Source organism: Prinia subflava, chromosome 3, assembly GCF_021018805.1.
Source record: "Prinia subflava isolate CZ2003 ecotype Zambia chromosome 3, Cam_Psub_1.2, whole genome shotgun sequence".
Lineage (NCBI taxonomy): Eukaryota > Metazoa > Chordata > Aves > Passeriformes > Cisticolidae > Prinia > Prinia subflava.
This window is the reverse complement of record NC_086249.1, coordinates 68329145-68346980: the sequence shown is the minus strand read 5'-3', so window position 1 is coordinate 68346980 and position 17836 is coordinate 68329145. Positions and strand designations below refer to the sequence as shown.

The following is a 17836-nucleotide window of genomic DNA, read 5'->3' as shown; positions in this document are numbered from 1 at the left end:
GATGAAGACCTTTTTTGTAAGTCATAGGGAGAGGTCTTCTGCAGAGGTAGCATTGTTTTCTGTTCTCCTGACAGGATTTTTTCTTTTTGGAAATCTGGCAGCTTCACACAGAAGGGGAATTTCATAGCTTATCTTTTGGGATTTTGGATCGATTTTAATAGCAAAAAGCATTAAAGGAACTTGTCACATGGCTTCTGGAACAACACGGAGAGTCAAGGATATCTCCACACTTCAAGGCTGCTGCTCAAGCACTTGCATTTATATTTCTTGGCAAAACCTGCATTTATGTACTCACTCAATTTCCAGAACAGGGTGAAAACCAGATGCCCTTCTTTGCACCATGCAGCTTACTCCCTGGGATGTCTACATGAAAGATACTGTGATGATGGGGTTTATTTTAAGGAGGTGGTTGATTGGTAGCCTACCGTGTTGCCCTTTTCATGCCACACTCTGGAAGGGAAAAAAAAAAAACTATGAAAGGAGGTGTGCTTGCGCCAAGGCACTCTGTGAAGTATACCTTTCCTCTGATCTATGACCTGGAATCAGTCCCCAGAGGCAGGGAGGTAGATGCTGCCAGGATGGCCCTTGGACTCCTTACAAAACTCTGCTGGAGTCCTGACATGAGGAGGAGGAAAATGAAAGGAGTAGTTTAGAAAAAAATACTTTTGTTTAGGCCAGATCTCTGACCTGTAAAGCTGCCTCAAAAGGGATACACAGCCTCTATACTTCCTTCAGAGGATCCATCAAAAGGAATGCCTGGAATCTGCAGCTCTGTGCAGTATAATGTTTCACTGCATACTCTTTCCTCTTTTTTATGCTCCAGAAGCGTGCATTACGATTTTGCACCTTCTTCAATGACTTACTTCTCCTTTTGTAGGGTATCTCTCTTTCTTCCCATTTCAAAAATTTCCAGGAAAATTTCCACCAGAAGAATGGGCGAATCATTTGTCTAAGTCAGATGTAACATCAGCATCCACCTATCTGGCTTGTCCTATAATGGACAATAATGATTTTTAACAGTGCTTTGGGGAATGAGTACTCTGTATTTAGGAAATCCAAGCAAAGTCTGCAAGTTTTTCAATATTGTGAGGAAAGGATGGTGCGTTTCCTACTGTGGTGAATGTGGTGCAAAGCCATGCTTTGGAATGCTATGTCATGGCTTACAGAGATGCTTTCACATAAGTGAAAAACATCTAATTCCCACTCTGTGATAGCCTGGTGCAGCCACTTGGGAAAAAGCCACAACAACAAAAAACCCCAAACCTGGAACTAGTTCACTCTGGTTTCTGCAAAGCAAGATCTTTACTGAACGTGCTGTGAGGCTACCTTGGCAGGTCTGTATGTTGCTTCCACAAGACTGACAAATGCTGGGGAACCCATTTGCATGGTTCAATGGGTCCATAGGAGAGAAGATAGTGTGCAACCTCGGCAAGTGTTGAAAGCGAGTCACGGAAACATGTAAAGTGCCAAAAGGGAACCGGCAGAACATTACACTTGTATGAAATGGGAGTAATCTCATTACCAGAGGTGATAACCATTGCACCCCTGATGGAAATGCATAATTACTGAAAACAGCTAATCAACTGCAAGAGCAGCAGGGTAGCCAGAAGCTCCTATCTAAAACATCTACTACGCTTAACCCAGTTGAGCTGCTCCTCCTCCTCCTCCATCACCTTCTACAAAAAGATCAGAAAAACATGCTGCACATACAGACCCTCACATGTGGGTCAGCCCAGCTTAGTGATACAGTGCTTTGAATTTTTACTTGCAAATAAAACATGTAGTAAAGTCTCTGTCTTAATTCTACAAGATGTTCAAGTATGCCACACTTGCATCTGTTCATTTCATCGCTACATCTGTAGATGAACAGAATTTGGAATAAAAGTGTAACACCTGACTTCTGTTGAGAAAAAAGGTGCCAGCAAGCCTCTTGCCTTTAATCTCTGACTTTGAGAAATCTTGCCTTTAATTTGCTAACAATATATATGGCTATGGATAGTAAGAGGTGGCAATTCTCAGGCTAATGGTAAGGTAAGTTGACTTGTTAATGGGCTCTGGGGAACACTTGCTCAGTCTCACTGATGGTGGATTCAGCAGCTTCCAGCACATTGTTTTTTAATTCTTCTGATCCTTGCAGTGTCTATCCAGGCACTTCCAACAAAAGGAGGAACTGGCTTGAATTGTTTATTGAACTGCAACAGGGGAGGAAAGAGTACAGAGGGAGGGAAAAAAAGAGCTCTTGGCAGTTATAAGTAAAATATATAATTTTCCAGTTACAATTAGAAAAGCATTAGAAAATTAAAAACTGCACAAATTGTTTCAAGGTCTTTAAACAGGACAAGCTGCTGATGGAGCTGGCAGGCTATTAGAAAAACATAGAAATGAAAATTTTCCTCATAGTATTGTGATGGTACCAGTTTCATGTGTGTTGAGGATCTGATTTCTTGGTTACCAAACTGGGAATAGAACTCCACAGGGACACATGCACGATGATACTTGAAAAAATAAGCCATGGACCAAAATATACAAGCACAGATGTAAATCGTGGAGCACAGATAGAAATCCAGGTCTCTCTTCCCTTAGGTTCATGTCCTGACCACTAAGCTAGAAAGTCAGCTTCAGGCCTAGATTTGGTTGGTGGCCCAATATCTACTAGTAGTTAATATCTACTTATTTAAAGCAAGGTGGAGGATGTCTCTACCACAGATGGAGCACCAGAGTTTTATTTAGCAAGCAGGGTGCTGCTGTCATCACTCCAGATAAGGACAAAAAGGCCTGTGCTCCTGGCTTGTGGGACAAGTTTTCTAACCACTAAAAAAATCTTGCAATCACATGTCTCTTTCAGAAAGGAAAGGGACCTCAGGAGACCACCTCATCCACCTGCCTCCTCAAAGCAGGGTTAACTACCACTCTACACCAGGCTGATAAGGGCCTCACCCTGCCAGGGCTTGGATATCTCTGCAGAACAAGGATAGACCCGTGTTCTGAATCACCTCTTCCAATATCAGACCACCTGCATGGGAAGACTTTATTCCCTTTTCTCCAGTCAGCATCTTCCTTCAGGCAGGCTGTGGCTGTTGATTCCAGCCAGTCTTTGGCCTTCCTCATTCTGTGCTTACATACCCAGGTAATATTTCTCTATTCCTCCTTGGCAGCCCATTCCTGCGTCCATTTCCTGTATGCTTCCTTTTTGTGTTTGAGTTAAATCAAGAGTTCCCTGTTCAGCAAGCTGGCTGTCTGCCATGCCTGCCTGTTCTTCCACCCTTCAGATGATATTTTTTGCATTTTGTGCAGATTGTCACTGAAGTCTGACTAGCCCTTATGAGCTCCCTTGCCTTCAGGGGAAGCTTAATGTGGTTCTATCTACCAGCTGAAGTCTTGTGTCCTTGCCTCCCTCGCTGCCTTCAGGATCATAAACTCCAGCATCTGACAGCTCCTGCAGTCAAAACTGCTATTGACTGACAGTTCATTTTCATTCAGGATTCCAGCAAAGCCTCTCCCCTAGTTAGTTGCTCAGCACTTGCATCAAAAATTTGTCTTTCTTGCATTCCAGAAGTCTGCGTTTCTTGTGACCCATCACGAGCTCCTGTCAGTAGATTCTAGCATGGTTAAAGTTCTCCATGAGAGACAGAAAGAATTTGAGATACTTCCTTCAGTTATTTAAAGAAATATTTGTCTACAGTCTCTCCTTGATCAGTCACCATCAAGACATTCCCATATTCTGGCTTCCCTTCTGACCCTGATCCATCAGCTTTCAGTAAGCCTTTTGCCCATGACCATTATTTGACCATTATTTCCTCTTTCCTATCCTAGGCATTTTAAAATAAAAATGCCATGGCTTATGTGCTTTGCATGTGTCTCTTGTCAGAGTCTGCTAGGCAAATTTTGATTGCTCAAGGGCCTCAGACAGAAGTTATATGTCTGATAACCTTGGCATGAAAGAGACTACAACCTACCAGAAGAATACAGAAACATTGCTGAGTAGGCACAAAAGCAGACTTTCAAGCACTTAAGAGCACATTCAGGGATTACCAGTGTGGCTGGGAACAGCACTCTTGAATGCAGCTGCCTAAATTAACTCAAGGCAACTATAACATGTTCCAGTGCTAAGGATGCTTCAAAATACCTGAAATTGTGAAGCTGCATGATGACGTAAGAACAAAGTCTATTGCTCATATCAATGATATGAATATCTATGTTGATTCTAGCTGGGTAAAGAAGAAGATAGGACAGAACAAGCTGCCTCATGATTTCATGATAATTACTCAGCACTGGTGAAGCTGCTTCTGAAATACAATCTCCAGCCTTGGCCACTTACTTTGAGAGAGGTGTTGAGAGACTGTGGAGGGCAGTCAAGATGTGAGAAAGCTTTTGACACTGCTGCATAAAGCAACTTCAAAGGAAATGTGTTAATGTGACAAACGATCCCAAATGGAAGTTCTAGTTTCCCCTGCCAGATACATTCATTGGTAAAACAAAAAAAAAAGGACACAATTCTATAAATGCTCTGCTTTACTCAAGGAATTGGGTTTGATAGCCATAGCAAATTTACTACACATATTAAGTTTACTAAGCACTTATGAAGTTCAGGGTGTAAGAAAGCCACTTTTCTGGCTGACAAGGTGGGAACTTCCTGTGTGTAACTTGCCCATTTAAAACGTAGCCAAGTTCTCTTTTCTTGAAGAGTGAGAGTAAAAAAAAGGGCCTATAGGCAGTGAAACTGTGAAACTCCAGGCAAGACTTCATTGAGCTGAGAGGCTGCTGCTTTGTTCCACCGCTCCTTAGCAGCACCGAATTTGCTTCTTTAGCATTTCCTCACACCATGTCTTCCACTTACCAACTCTTGGACCACACAGGTAAGGAAAAGAGCCTCCTTACCTCCAGCTACAGGGGACACAACCAGCTCATAGATGTCACCTTTGCCATTATCTGGACTTCCTGCCACTATCCATTAAATATGCACAACATACGTTATTATTATAATTTTTTTTTACCTTAGTCTGCTTTCCAAGACTATATGTCTTTGAAGATCAGACTTGGGGCTCTGTTCACCACTAGCAGCACAATTAAATCCCAGAGATACCATGGCAAAAAAAATAAGGGGGGGGGGGGGGGGGCGGGAAGGTCTCTGAGAGCTCTTGCTTATGGCAAAGAGCTGCTGCTCTTCCTGCAGGAAACATCACCCCCATGAAGGCATGAGCCATGCAGTGTTTTGCTATATAGCACCTCAATGAAGAGGTGGATGTAGGAAAAGGTAACGTCTGCTGACCAGGAATGGGAATTGCTGTCAGAGGCTAGAAGCCAGTTGCTCTTTCTGCTGGTTTCTGTCAATTCACATCAAGCACTACTCAGAGGTTGTTCGGTGCATGAATCACCTCTAGCTACAAAATAAAGCATATGTGTGCAGGCCTGCTTGTAACAGCCTCAGGCACTGAAAACCACAACTCACCTTCACATTTCTGGGCATTTCTTTTTCTCCTCAACACTTCACTGTACCTCATGGATGATAAGCAAATTTGACAACATGAAGCCAGATTCGGAGGTCAGGTGCACTGGCTGACAATGCTCACGCAATGATGCTGTTGTTTTCCACATGTTGGCCCTGAACGAGCTTCTACTAAGTGTCTGCTCCAGAAAAATACATACTCAGAATGCTGGGTGGCAGAGTCAAGCATTCTTCATCCCTCCCTCCCTATTCAATGACACCTTTAACAGTCAGGCAAGCAGCCAGTCACAGCAGACAAAGAATCATCTGGAGGAAGGGCCTTCTGCTCAGTAAGCCTATTGCCTCCTTGCATCTCTATCTCTCAATTCCAGAGACTGAAGGCAGATGATGAGTATCCAGTTACGTGATGTGGCTGCAACTCCCTGATCATATAACAGTCTCATTTCACATAATCTTTCTTTATTTCTCATTTGACAGCTGCTTCCATATGAAAAATGAAGAGCTAAGCCTATTGACACAAGCTGAGGGGATAGAGGAACATTTTAAAAGCAACCTGTCTTAGGGGCCAAGTCTGTATACCTTCCAACTCTGACAGCAAACCTAGAAACAAAATACCATAGCATTGCTCATTTCTTAAGTGGGAAGGAAAGATAGATCCCTTATCAAGGATCGTGTGCTTCTGGGAGACATCAAGTTCATGTCCTTCCTGATGTGAGAAATCACAGGCACATTGTACTCCCATTTCTCTGAATATTCTCAGTATCTCAGAGGGCTGTGGCAACGGCTAAAAGATCCTTGTGTGCTTTAAAGCACCAGGCTTACGGTCTGTTGCATATGGAATAAAAAACCACATCTGGATGACAGATTTTTGAAAAAGAGCCACAACAGAGGGTGAACAACTATTTCCTGTTCCTATTAGGGTTCATTATCATTGGTGTAAAATGAACACAACAGGGTATAAATCTTGGTCCTGTTGATGCCAAATGATGTGAGTTTTCCCACTAAAATAATGGTTCCAAGGTTCTTCCTCATGGCACTGCCTTTGGAGGAGGATAGATAGTTTGGCAACTTAGATATTTCACACTCTCATTTGTAAATATTGCGATTCTCTCTTTGATAAGAAAGAAGAAATTTACGAGACAAGATGGAAGCCAAAAGAAGTTGCCATAAAATCTGTACTGCGTCAACAACACTGAATATGATGTTGCAAAATCTAGAAGAAAATGTTTGTCATGTTTTTGTGACTGATAAGTTTACTAAATGGATTCTTCTTAGCCCTTCACACAGAAGATTTCTAGTTTCATTATTTCAACGCTGCAACTGTCATTAAGTAAAGTTTCAGATTCTAACCACAGAACCTTTGAATTAATTTACAGGAGATGCATAATTCACAATTTTAAGTAATAAAAGTTTTATTCTGCAACTGTGATGTGGACAAAGATTTTTTGATTTAAATATGACATGGTACATACCCTTATAGCTATTCAGTCTGTGTATTGCAGGACAAGCAAGTTCATTGTCCCACTCAGGCCCTGTACCAATGCCTACTGCAACTTCCCCAGAACTGTTCTTCAAAGTGTGTAAGGAGGACTTCATCAGGGTCTCTGTGGAACAGCTTGATGGACCTTTCAGTAAAGGGATGAGTGTACCTTCTGCACTGCTGACAGTGTTCCTAGAGCTGGAATGCAGACAGCCTCCCAGGACAGAAGAAGGCCTTGGTGGCTATCCCACGCTCATTTGGATAACTGAGAATTAGCCACAAGGCACGTATAAATCAATGTGTGAGTTATATGTGAATTATCAATTGTGGGATCTCTTCCTAGTCAGTCTATTTCCTTTGTATTTGAGGCAGAACATGACCACTCCCAGATTTCACCTCATGCATATTTCACTCCATTTTTCCTTCCTGTACTATTTGTGCCATTTATCTTGTCCTATATTCACTTTCTTTTTTTCCCCCTACTTTTGGGAAAAGGATCTAATATCCCTGTAGCATTAGTTTTTCTTTGTTAATGTCAAAAAATGTTAATCCGTGAAGACTTGCTTCCTAGATAATGTTAATTCAGCTGCCAGTTTTATAATAGGATTATGCTTTCCAGGATTTAAAAATCCCACTTGTTAGCTACAAAACAGACTTCTACTAACAGCTATAAAATCTAATTTAATCCCTATTGGCATTAACTAAATAGCTGAGGTATAATTTCTGTCTAGCTGCACTTAACACCCTGCTATTGCCATAAATATATAAAATTCCCTTTGAAGTTATAAAAGAAACTGTTTGGTAGGATAAACAGGGTCTCGTGAGTCCAATCATATGTTATCTCCAAGGCATAACAAATGTTGTTTACATATTGTAAGGATTTTGTGGACAGCGTATTTAAATAGATTCATTCATGTTTACATGTATTAATTTGCCCTTTTTCTCAAGAAAATGCATACTAAATTATGGTCTATAAATATTCTATTTAAAAATAATTGGTTAATGAGTGGAAGATCTGGTCTATGTGGAATCAAAGCTTAAAATGTAACCAATAACCTGACTAAGCTGGAAGAAAATACCAATTTGTTCCACATATCCCCTTTTAATGCACAATTGTATTGTGAAACCTTAGAAGATAAAGTTATCTTAAGGTGGCATAGAAGCAGCTATTTTGAGGCAATGTTGCAAGAGGCTGTAACCAGTAAGGAGGAAAAAATGAGCAAGCCATGGTTTATAATCATCCTGAAATGAACAGCCAGGATCTTTATAACCACTTGCTCCCAAATGAGAAACAACACAAGAATTTATGGTCTTCCACAGCTCAGTGATCAAAATAAAGAAAAGTATTTATAATTATTTTCTCCCAATCTTGAAATAACTGGTAAGTACATTGTTCTGGAGAGGGTAGCCCTACTGCACTGCAGTGAAAGAAGGATCGCAAAAGAGCCATTACAGTGATCCACCGTAGGCAGCACTATGCTATGCAGGAGTTAAACCAGCAATCTCAGAGCAACCAAGCTGCCTTAAAGACAGAAATTGTTAGTCAAACTCAGAAAACACTAGAATTTCGTTTATGCTTTCAAAAGGTGTAAAGTGCTGATCAGACTCCACAGTCGGGTTATCACTTTCCTTATTGATAGACAAAAAGGCAGTTCATTCTGTGATATGATAGCCGAAAAGAAAGATGAGCAACCTTGGCAAAGCAGCTGACATTAACATCCAAATCTGTAGGCTGGCTTTGCAGACATGTGCAGTTGTTTTTGGAGAGTTATGCAATATACTTTGGACACTACATTTAGATATGCTAACAACTGCACATGCTCCATACAGTTACAAAAACCACTGTCAAAACAGCAACTTTTCAAAACAGCTGGATGTTCTGACTTACCTATAATGAAGAAAAAACCTGGCAAGTTTTTCACTTTTTTGTAAAATAATTTCTTGCTTGGAAGCCTAAACTCTGGGCATGGCAATGTGTAACCTAGGGATGCATTAAGAGCTTTCAAGCCCCTGGAGCCTACTGCATACTGAGAAGCCAGCAGAGCTGTGGAGGTTTAGATGGGAATAAAAAAAATGCATGTAGTTCCTAATGCTCCATCCCCATTTGTTACAACTTTTACGACAGGGACTAGAAAAGTCACAAGACTTGCATATTGTGTTCTATTCTGTATGTGAGTGCACATTAGATTTGTGGCTCTGGATGCCCTCCCCTATCAGTAAACCAGAGATTTTGGGTATCAGCTTGTTCCATGAAAGGGTATTCTTTTGGTGTGTAAAGCACAGCTTTAGAGTCTGTCACAATTTGGAGAGGAAAGTAATTCACAGAACATGTAAAAACCAGGGGTTTAGGAAATTGTAATCCATGTGTTTTGTCTTCTGTTGAACAGAGATAAATTGCTCCACTCCAAGTTAAAGGGATGTAATGGCATGGGTTTGATTCATGGTGGAAATACAAGGCTGGCTTTAGATGGTTCTATGCTTATTTTGCAACTAGCACAGTTCACATACCTTCAAATCAATATATGCTGGTGTATAGGAGGAATAAACTCAAACTCCCTCAGGGCTTAATTCTGAGTTACTAATTTAGACACAAATGTCCTTAATTCATTGTGAAATGATATCTGAATAAGGACAGAAGAATCCATAGCACCCTCAGTATTGTGGACTCCTGCTCATACAGTGGAAGGAAATGAGGCTTTTGCATACGTACCACCACTGAGTGCTAGAATCTTTTATCTGGTCTCCAGAAGAATAGTAGATGAACCCAGAGATACAGATGTTAAACATCCTATTTTTTGGGGAATCTTGGCAGCTGACACCTACCAAGATTCCCAAACCTAGTATGACAACGCACAACCCCTCACCTTCATGCGCAACTTCCACATATATGGTTATGCTGTTTCTCCACCTGACATCAAAAATTCGTTTCTCTTACCCAGCATCTCACCACATTTCCTTGTTTTGCTACCTAATAACACTACTGAACTCTAGGTGAACAGGTATTGTTTAAACACTTTGGTAAAATAAACCACAGATTTCCCTATAATCTTCTGAGTATCTCCGAGGTTCTTCCCACTCTTCAGTGGGATAGATCCAGCTTTGATGGCACCAATGCATTTGGAAAAGTACCATGCATTTCCACCTTTCCTTCCCTACCTATCTTGCCCAAATCAGACCACAGGACCACTGTACCTCTGCCTGTGACCACAGAGATACCTTGTAGACAAGTTTACTAAAGAGGGCAAGGGCTGTATTCTCTGTGTGTCCTACCACCTTCTGGTCCATGTCCCTACTAACGGGAGTCTGTGGGTTTCCTCACTCTTCACCTGCCACTCTGTTTTCAAAGTGTGGGCCTTGCATTAAGGAAGAATAAGCAGGGTGGACTACTGGCTATGAGCACAATGAAATCTCAAGTTCAAGACTAGGTTTCAAGATTATTTACAATAGAAACTTGGATAAACAAACACTTTTCAGTGCCTACTCATTGCCAACAACAACAACAACAACAAAAAGGAGATCTGGAGCAAACAGTGTTAAGTGCTGAGTACCCCTGTGACTGAGACAGGGGCAGTACCTTTACAGTTTCCTCACCCCTGCTGCCATTGCAGCCCACACAGCACAACATACAGCACAACATCACAACACTACACCACACCACAACACCACACCACAACATAGCACATGGCTTTGCATACAAACAAAAGTGCCCAAATTTGGTCCCACAGATAAATTTGATCCCACAGATTGTTTTTCAGCTGCCTATGTAAACTGAACTTTTTTGTATTAGCTTGGTTTTCTGTAGCACAATTGAAACTCAACAGTTTCCTTCAAACTAAGTTGATAGGTGCTCAGTGGCTGAGTAGCCAGGTCCTTCCTGCTACAAGAACAGATGAAATACTGAAACTTGGTCCAGAAATGTTTAGCAGCACATTCTAGTCCTGCAGTTAGCCTTCAGCACCCAGGTGTGCTGATGTGCCTGCAGACAGTCGACTACACACAAAAGCTGAAGGATGGTGACTTACAAGTCTATACAAATATTAATTGTATGTTTTAAAATATTTTCCCAGGTCTATTAATGTGTTCCTGTCTGAAATCCCTGTTAATACTGAGCCAAGATATTTTCCCTAAGTTTCTAGACACCATTCTGTCAGCAGTAATAGTTGGATCAGTACATGTCCAAGTCACACTTAATTGGATACATCTGAATCAGTGGAAAAGAAATAACTGGCAATTCAAAGGTTCTGCTCGAAGAGAAACAGGCATTACTGAGCTCATTAAGAAGAAAATTGCTGAATATTGCGATCTCCTTATGAATCCTCAAATCTTTATGTAAGGAAGATGATTGGCTTGTAGAGTAAAACAATAGGAACAAAAACTTTTATTGTCACAGTCAGTACTCAGGAGTGGCAGTTCTTCCAGGACCATGGTGGGATTAATGAGGAAATGAAAACACTTTACAACTTCCATAAAAATGTATATTCATCAGAACTCTTCAAGGATCAAAAAGGCCTTGCAGAGTTTCACCATACAGTTCAGCTTCCCTACAATAAACCAGAGAGGCTTTTGGACTCCCCAATTCCTACAGAAGAAATTTCCCATGCTACTCAGACTTTTAATAATGGCAAGCCACTGGGGAAAGCAGCATTCCCATTTTAATTTTGTGCATCTTTTGAAGAGAAGTCACCCTACTATGCGCCTGTGTACATTTAATCATTCTCTACACACTTTATCAGCAAGCCTTCTCCCTGTAGGAGGAATACAATTAGGTACAGTACTAATTTATTATAAATAAAGCAAAGACCTGGTAAAATAACCTAGTTATCAATGTTTCATGCAACTGTGCCTATGAAGTACTAGCTAACAGTCTCACTATGAGCCTAGAGAAATAACTGCAGCATTGATAAATCCTAACCAACATGGCTTTATTAAAACAAAGGGGAAAAAAAGGAAAAAAAAAAGATATTATCATCGTATAATACAGGAAAACTGTTGGTTTTAATTGAAGCAACTAGAGATTTATGGAAACCAACTGGAGCTTTCTTCCACTAATACTATAAAATCCTTCAGTAACATCAATTAGGAAAGGCATCTCAACAAAGAAAGCCTCAAATTTTTTTTTATATACTACGCTGACACATTTTATGTATTTATCTCCACCCCCGAATTTAGTTGAAGTGTTGTTTTATATGCAAGAGACTCTTGTCATCAATGATAAGGAATAAAAAGGTCAGAAAGTCTCAGACTAAGGGGAAAATGGTAAGCAAGGATGCCCTCTCTCTGGTATGCTGTTTGTTCTGACCCCAGGATCAGATCACTCGAGAGATGGAGGAGGCATTCTCACAGGGAGAAATCTCCATAAAATCAGCATGTTTGTGGATGATCTGCTCTCAAATGTAATGAACTAAGAGTCATCTCTTACATATGTGTTATTCATAATGGAACACTTTGAAAGGTGGCCAGGCTTTAATCCTATTTTTTAGAACAGACAATTCAAAAGAATTAACTGATTTTTCCTTCTTCTGTGACACAGCACGAGTTTTTAAGTGGCTCCATGATATTAGGTAGGAACAAATTTATGCTATGATTCTAAGAGGACCTGCTTCAGATTAGTCAAATAGGTCCTTCCCTATAACACAGCCAAACTTCCTTCACTGCTGAGGAAACTGGGGAGAACAGGAGAGGCTCAGGAGCCACCAATGCCCCTCTCAAGGAAAGGACATGGGCCAAGGACAGAGCTGAGGCTTCCTCTTCCCCAGCTTCTCTTGCTTAAGTGCTGGATGAGAGAGCAACTTTTTTCTAAAAGAGACAAAGTGGCATAATGACAATTCACAATAAATAAATCTTAGGAGCTTAAACCCTAATCAGTCTGACATAATTTTACAGCGCAGTCCTGAATATCAATAATTTTTTATTGGATGAATGAGGTCTGTATACTTCCCGAGGATCAACAATAAAATTCCGTATTTTCAAGTGTTTTATGCTGAAGGAGTGCACAGACGTTTCTCAGCCATATGTACACTCCAAGGGATTGCTTTTACACCTCTGATACAAAAAAAACATGAGCAGAGGGAACATGGGGCTTTGTTTTGATTCTTAATTATAACACCAGCATTCCCCATGGAAAGAAAAGGCCAAATCCTAGCACTTTCAAAATTTGCCTCAGGGAATTTCAAAGGCCGTCTTTGGCAGGAGGGACTGTGCCCTGCCTGGCCTGATGGCACGCTAAAGGGAGCTGCAGAGTGCACTGTACTATCCCAGTTTTTCAATACCGCCCTGCAGACCACAAATCAGATGATGCCACAAATAGCATTTGTTTGGAGACATCAAAATTCTCCAAAATTCTTGCCAAGGACTCAGATACATAAAGACTACAGTAGCAACCCCAACTGTTCTCTTGCTAGGCTGACCTGGCAGCTAACACCTCCTGGATGCTCTGAAGAACAGCACCACCAAGACAGGATCCTGCTGGAAAAAATGCAGTTCTAGAAAACTCTCTTGTAAGGGTGGTAACTTTACATAACCCGTGGGAACTAACTTCAAAATCTCAGCTCACTATGTCCTTGGAAAATGAACGCACTGACATGGAAATCTTCCTTACTCCACCAGGAAGAGAAAACTTTTCCACCTGATAATAGATCCACCTGACCTACAAGCACAGTGAGTAATGCAGCTCTACAGAGGAAAGTTATAGCAGGGTCTGCGGCTTGGCTGAGAGCCCTTGAGATAGCTCAGCTCCTACACAGAGATCTTTCAATTTCATAAGATGCAATTCAGCTTGCTGGCTTATATGAATCATACAAGCATGTCAGTGCAGCCATTTTTAAAATCTTTTTATTTTTTACAATCAAAATGAAGGCATATTCAGACCTTTTCCTGTGAAGAGCTGAAATAGATACAGGCTATTTTTGTCTCTAAGAGCATGATGCATTTGTGACCTATCAACACTGCAATCTGTATTATTTCTAATTTTATAGTTTTAGATTTTTTTTATTTGAACTGTTCACTTTAAAATATCACCAAGCTCATAACTCTGAGTAGTTTCTTTAAAATGTATAACAGCACTTGAGAAACTTCACATGTACATCAGTAGCGAAGAAATCCTATCTTTGTCTGTGAATAGTACCTCAGGGAAGGTAACTTCCTTTACTAATATTCAATTGTTCCCACAATCAAAACTTAAATTTCTGTTGCAGAAATACCCAATGTCTTAGTCAGAAAACTTGAGAGGCAACTGACAGTCAACATCATGTGACATTATGCATCTGAACCTCATCCAGCATGTGGATGATCCCCAGGATTTGAGAACAGCATGACTTGTGGGGTATGCTTAGCAAGACTAAAGCTACCTTTGTAAAAGGAATTTTCAGCTACACCAGCATATCTTCCTATCACCTTTCCTATTCTGAATTTTTGAAGACCTCCTACTGCTCTGCCTGGTGCCAAAGGTGTTGCAAAAGCCCCTGTGCTACTCACACCAGGATCAGGCCTAACCCTACTTTTAGGCTTAGTACTCAGCATACTCTAACCACTTTGCTTTTTAGCTATTTCTTCCCACTGATTCTCCTCAGAAAATTCACTGAAAAAATTCCTCGTGAATACTGTGAGGTTGTTTCTGGTTTTCTGATTTAGTAAAAATATCAGCTAGAAAATAAGATTGAATAGGAGAAAGAGACTACACCTGAAATTGGGCTCAGTGCTGTAGCTCTTGAAGGTAAGAAATGCAGGCACCAAAATGGTAAGGAGATTAGGGTATGGGTTAGGGTTCCCCTCTTCTGGTGCTCTCAGTCAGCCATTAGAAAATATAATTGTGAGGGTAAGGCACAAGGAAGGAAATATTTCAAAACTTCAATGAAAGAAAATATTGCATAGAAAATAGTTAAATATTTTTATTTTATGGCTGCAGTTTCAAAAGCTGCTACTGCAACCAAATGCAGTTTTGCAAATGTTATCAGTTTCAGTAATAGGAAGCTTATCTTCCTTGTTTCCTCCTGAATGAGCAAGCAAATAGAGTTGCTGATATGCCAGATTATAAATTTGTCAGTTTTTAACTTAATTCTGATACACAGCATCTTGTTAAAATAGACCCATTAGATGTGGTTCAAACTTGCAGTTTGGACTTCATGCAAATGAAGGTCTGTAGACAGGAAAGTTTGACCCAAGGCACTGTGAACCTTCAGTCAGGTCTTGGTTTACCCCAAATTCAACATTTCTGCAGCAGTTTGAAGGAAGTTCAAAAGTAGCATTTTAAGTAATATAAGACACAGCAATAAATAGTCAAATGCATCAGTACAATTTAAGAATAATGAATAAAGGACAGGCTCAGCATTGCTGTGTTTCCTAGTGGTTTTCTTCCCCCTCAGTTTGAAATGACCCATTTGCAAGGGGCCACTGAGCATTGTACTTCAATGCATGTTCTTGACATATCTTTCACATAAAGTCTCCAAACACCTCATAAACATTAATAAATTAAGCTGCAAGAGCAATAATAATTTCAGCTTCACATTCATAGAACCTAAGTCTCAAACGCTTCCTGAGTATCTGTGGCACATCTAAAATTGAAATTCAAACTTCCAATCACTTTGAATTAGGCTTCTCTACTAAATCATGCAATCACATAGTCTAATTCAGGTTGGAAGAGATCTCAGGAAACCACCTCAAAGCAGTATTAACTACTGTTCTACACCAGGCTGATCACAACTTTATCCAGCCAAGGCTTGAATACCCTTAGGGAGGGAGGATACACCACTGATGGACAATCTCTTCCAGTCTCTCACTACCTGCATGGGAAAGATATTCTTCCCTTGTCTCCAGTCAGCATCTCCCCTGATGCAACCTGTGCCCATTTTTTTTCCTTGCACAATTTCTCTGAGCTCTTCTGAGAAGAGTCTGGCTCTGCACCCATTCAGCTCCCCTCAGGAGGCAAAGTGTCCATCAAGACCCAACTCAGCCATCTCATCTCCAGTATGAAGAAACTCAGCCCCTCAGTCTCTCCTCCAGTGCCATGGTCAGCCTGATGGCCCTTCATGGGCTCCTTCGCCTTGGTCAGCCTCTCTCTTGTCCAGGGATCCACAGACTGGCACAGGGACTCCACAGAGAGACTGTCAAAAGTGGAGGGGAAGGACCCCTTTGCTGGACCTGCAGATTGCAGCTGTGCCAGCACAGCCCTGGCGGTGCTTGGCCACCTTTGCTGCAAGGACACACCACACGCCCTGTGCAGCTTCTTGTACAACAGCACCCAGGGCCTTCTGGGCAGAGGTGCTTTCTCTCTTTGGAGGCTTCAGGAACATCCTCCAGCCTTGACCTTTCAGTGATGACAGACAGCAGCTTCATGATGACACACGACAGCTCCCTCAGAGGCCTCCAGAGTGCCCTGTATGGTTCCATAGACTAGCTTATTTAAATATTTAAACCCTAACTTCATCCTCCCCTACTGTGGCTGCTCCCTCCCTCCCCAGAGTTTTGCTTCTAGGCCTGAGACTGGGCAGACTCTGACAGTAAAGCCTGCAGTTTCATGGAGCAGTGCATCCATTTGACTAGTTTTCCTTCTTATTTTTACTGCTGATACACTTGTAGTAGCCATTTTTGCTGTGCTGCTCATCCTGCACCAGTTTTGATTCCAGACAAACTATGAAGTTCTTAATTCTGCTCCTATGAGCCTGGACTTCTGTGGCTTCTTGGTAGCTTGTCCCCACTTCTACCTCCTGTCTGCTTTCTTTTTGCATTTAAGCTCAGGCAGGGGCTCATCTGTCATCTCAAGTTTCCATTACCAATTTTCCCCCTAATTTCTTTGAAATCTTATATCCAGTGGCACAACCTCACTTCAGCAGAGCCAGAATTTTACCATCCTTGAGAAATTACTACTGTCAACTTTGTCACCTTGATAATAAAATGTTTGTTTTCTGGTTTTTTTATTACAAATAAATGCTTATGCTATAAATTATTTGATATTATTAAAGTGCACCTAAAAATACTTCACTTTGATACACAACTACATCTTGTAGCATCTTACAGCAGCAGCCTCTGAAATGTGATGAAACAATACTGATTCACTGTGACAGGAAATATAATCTTAGTATTTCAACACAGAATATTAACAACTGAAAAATGCTTTCCAATCATCTTTAGCAGCATACAGGAACATCCAGCAGTGCTACTTTCACTTTTCAGAATTAAAATAGCTACATGCAAACTCAGTAAAACTTTTCCTTTCCAACATACCTGTAAAGAGCTGAAGGTTAAAGAGAGCACTATCCAAGAGAGTCCTCCTGGAAAGTATTAACTCACAAGAAAAAGAAACGAATAAAATTTCATCCACATTTTTGAAAGGATATGGGAAAATTTTCAAGCCTGTTTTCCTAACTTTCTGGACAGACATTTATACTCAAACCATAAACACTTCTTGCTGTAGTCTCAAGCATGGACACACAGTTAGGAAAACCAACAAATATGAAAATAATGTGACAGCAAACTTACATTCCTGTTGAGAAACAGCTTTCACTAGGAAACATTTGCAACAATTGCTTGTATACATTGGTTAAGGTGGCTGACTTGGCAGTTATGTGTAAGGTTGGACTCAGTGATCTTAAAGGTCTTTTCCAACCTAAATGATTCTATGATTCTAGGACGTGGAACATACTAAAATGGTTACTTCCATATATTTAAAAAAAATTGTTTGCAAGCAAAACTGAATGCATGTTAGATTCATTCTCTCTTTTTTCACAGTTTAATGTTAACAAAACTTGGCACAGGTACTTGATACATCTACATCTATCTCCCACTCTGCTCTCCATCCCCGTTCCAAACACTGGTATGCTCAGGATCTAACTTCTCCTTCCTTGAGAAACATCCCTAACACATTTCCCCTCAAAATTTAATTTTTTGGAAAGTATATCTTTCGAAACACCCTGAGG

At 40.8% G+C, this 17836-nt stretch overlaps 1 protein-coding gene across 10 annotated transcripts in view; it reads right to left on the bottom strand.

Annotated features, from left to right (window-relative positions):
• The window catches only part of CLYBL (citramalyl-CoA lyase), a 190095-nt gene that overhangs the window by 83607 nt on the left and 88652 nt on the right, over positions 1–17836 (bottom strand). The window lies entirely within an intron of this gene.